This window comes from Diabrotica undecimpunctata, chromosome 2 (genome assembly GCF_040954645.1).
Source record: "Diabrotica undecimpunctata isolate CICGRU chromosome 2, icDiaUnde3, whole genome shotgun sequence".
Lineage (NCBI taxonomy): Eukaryota > Metazoa > Arthropoda > Insecta > Coleoptera > Chrysomelidae > Diabrotica > Diabrotica undecimpunctata.
In genome coordinates, this window is record NC_092804.1 from 68,921,636 (window position 1) to 68,925,483 (window position 3,848).

General features: G+C 31.3%; 1 long non-coding RNA gene across 1 annotated transcript; it reads left to right on the forward strand.

Moving 5' to 3' along the window:
* Positions 1-249: 249 nt before the first annotated feature.
* On the forward strand, positions 250-2,967 carry LOC140433339 (uncharacterized). Its single transcript, XR_011949926.1, has 3 exons — positions 250-826; positions 883-1,073; positions 1,129-2,967. It is a non-coding gene; the product is annotated as an uncharacterized lncRNA (long non-coding RNA).
* The last annotated feature ends 881 nt before the right edge of the window (positions 2,968-3,848 follow it).

A 3,848-nucleotide genomic window follows, 5' to 3' on the forward strand; every position in this document is an offset into this window, starting at 1 on the left:
TTCCCTACTGTAGGCACTGTCAGGAACAGTTTGGTAGGTTCAAGGGATCATATCGCTTTAATCTCTTCGCTTGATGTTTGTTGAGAAGATTGTGTGCCAGGGTGTTAGGATGCACGCGCAACCTGTTTTGATATTATTCAGAGATTCTTTTGCACACTTCAGAGACTGATAGCACAGTATATTGCTTAAAAAGAATCAGTAAGTTCACTCTCGCATTTTCACGGTACCAATTTCGAATCCACTCCTGGAAGATATGCGCAATAGATTTGGCGAAAAATGCCGCTGTTGCAAGATTTAAAATATTCCATCAGTTTCAAAGAATATTTCAAATTTATAATAAAATAATTATTATAGAAGTTCTTCAAAAAGAGGAAAATAAATTTCATAAATGGTAAAATTCTTTACATAGCCACTATACACACTTCTAAAGTTTGAAAAATCATATTGCCTAATTGACTTAATATATTCTCAAATAATTAATCATAAGTATCTATCCATTGATTGATTACATTTGGCAACATTGATTTTACCCAAACACGTGTTTGTGTTTATGCTGTGAAACTAGAAATTACAGTTATTTCAGTAATTTATATATAAATTTCATTTATTTGTTGTTATTTAGTTGGTTTTATAAGTTTATTTCGTTTTTAATACATATTACTGTGATATTTCTCCAGTTTTCTAAGTGGTTTTATTATTTTAAACGACGGATTATGATGAATTCAGCTAAAACAAGTGTTTATTATTGCTGTGTATGTAGAAAAAATTCCAGGGACCATAACAACTTGAACTTGAGTTTCTTCAGGTTTCCCAAGGATGAAAATCGGTAAGAACTAAATTCTCTATTTAATATAATTGACCTCATCGGTGTTGTATTTTTAGGTTTGCAGAATGGAAGAAAATTGTTCAATGTGAAAAACTTGCCATGTACAGTGCTCAATATTGTTATGATCACTTTAGAATATGCAGTTTACATTTTGAGAAACCTGCCTTTGCAGGAATGCTTAAAAGCAGGTTGAAAAAAAACGCAAAACCATCTATTCATCTTGTGAGATTAAACATTCCAGTTCAAGGTATGTTTTTTCTTTCAGGTGAATAATGAGAGAACTCATTTTTGTAATTTTGTAGGCACACCTGTGGAGAAGTTACAAACATTTGCGAGTACTCCGGAATCATTGACATATAGAATTGAAGGTATGCATATATTTTTAAAACTAATTGTTGGATATTTGTGGGAAATTGTAAGTTTTGGCCATGAATTTGGTAGATAACTGTCTAAATCTAAACTCTAGAAATAATTCATCTATTTTGGCTAATAGAGCATTTGTCTGGGTAGATTTCATACAGCCTCTTCCTAAGCTTAATGCTTGAAATTGGAGTCTAACGTTTTAATTGTTTATGTGCTGGTTTTATGAAGTTACTTCAAAAATCTAGATGGGTCTTACTAAGCTGTAATGGCAAATTTGTCATATGGTAAATCTATTTTTATTCATAGTACCCTATCATATCTCGTATGTCGTTATACGTTCATTAATATTGAATTTACTGTGTAGTGCCCTTTTAATAGTCGCCTTGTTTATTTTTTCTATCTGAATATATTCGTTATATCCTCCCCTTTCATTTGCCATGTCGCATGTTAGGATTCAATCAGTTGTTTATTTTGTACCTAACCTGAGGCCTTCTTTAAGTCAAAAAATCAAAATTTGTCATATGGTAAATCTATTTTTATTCATAGTACCCTATCATATCTCGTATGTCGTTATACGTTCATTAATATTGAATTTATTGTGTAGTGCCCTTTTAATAGTCGCCTTGTTTATTTTTTCTATCTGAATATATTCGTTATATCCTCCCCTTTCATTTGCCATGTCGCATGTTAGGATTCAATCAGTTGTTTATTTTGTACCTAACCTGAGGCCTTCTTTAAGTCAAAAAATCAAAATTTGTCATATGGTAAATCTATTTTTATTCATAGTACCCTATCATATCTCGTATGTCGTTATACGTTCATTAATATTGAATTTACTGTGTAGTGCCCTTTTAATAGTCGCCTTGTTTATTTTTTCTATCTGAATATATTCGTTATATCCTCCCCTTTCATTTGCCATGTCGCATGTTAGGATTCAATCAGTTGTTTATTTTGTACCTAACCTGAGGCCTTCTTTAAGTCAAAAAATCAAAATTTGTCATATGGTAAATCTATTTTTATTCATAGTACCCTATCATATCTCGTATGTCGTTATACGTTCATTAATATTGAAGATACTGCGTAGTGCCCTTTTAATAGTCGCCTTGTTTATTTTTTCTATCTGAATATATTCATTATATCCTCCCCTTTCATTTGCCATGTCGCATGTTAGGATTCAATCAGTTGTTTATTTTGTACTGAACCTGAGGCCTTCTTTAAGTCAAAAAATCAAAATTTGTCTTATGGTAAATCTATTTTTATTCATAGTACCCTATCATATCTCGTATGTCGCTATACGTTCATTAATATTGAAGATACTGTGTAGTGCCCTTTGATTTAACGTATCACACGCTCCAATGTCGAAAGTGTATTTTTTCTGCCTCAACAGCCTTTTTACAGCTTTTAATTAATTACATTTAATTTTGGTAGATGTTGGTAGTTCAGATTTCTTTTCTAGGTGGCGTAGTTACCTTACTAAATAAACAGTGTGACTTTTCATCCTAGCCTTTTATATAGATAGATTCTTCCAATTTTAAATGTACGTAAAAATATGAGTTTGACTAACTACGTTATGAACGTAGTGATCCTACAGTGGGATCTTTAGGCTATATGACTTTTTTCATTTCATTATTTTGTTATTAATAAGTTGTGATTGTGAAACTACATATATTCTATTCTAACTTGTATTCATAGTTCGCTACTTGTGTTTTTATAATCCTATTTTTATTATAACTGGTATTGTAAAATTCAAATTTTCAAAATATAATTTATAATTCGAATGTATTATTATTTTTTCATCTATAGAAATTAGTTTCCTCATTAGCTCTTCGTTTTATGAGATTTCTCACCAGTAACAGTGAATACAGTGTGATTTTCTAATGAATACAAAAAATTAATATTCGATTAATCAAAACTGATGGATTCAACATAATACATTTTGAAGGACAAACAGTAATAATTATTTTGGGAAACTATTGATAATTGTCGAAAACGCTAAATTTAGGAAAGTATTCATTATTCCGAAAATCTAATTAAATTTTATTTCGCCACAAGTCACTTTTTTCCTATTTATTTTCGAGCAGTGTATTAAAAATTATATTGAGCAGTGTATCAAAAACTGGAATTTATCTGCGCGTGGAAATAATGCGCGTGAAAAAAATGGAACATGAAGAACAAAGGACTGGCGGCAGAGTGAACCTACTGATTCTTTATAAGCAATATACTGTGCTGATAGTACCTGCAGATCTCTATGTAAGGCGTCGTTCTGGATATACCAAGGTGCATTAGCGATTGTTCTTAGAGTTTTAGGTTGAAATCTTTGTATTTTCATAACATTAGATTTGCTAGCTGATCCCCAGAGCGCGAACCATATGACCAAACGGGTTTTATTATTACTTTGTATATCAGCATGTTTTTGTCGATCGATGATAGGTGTGAAATTTTTTCCAGCAGCCAGTAAAGTTTTCTGTATAAATTCCTAGTTTCGTCCATATATTAGGTTTGGTCCATGTTAATCGTTTGTCTAGTCTAGATAAATACCTAGATATTTTAAGTCATCCTTTTGAACTAAAGGATGTCTATCGAGGTGGACATACATATCTTCTTAGAGTAAATGTAATATGTGTAAATTTTGAGAGGTTCACTTTAATTCTCCTGAGTT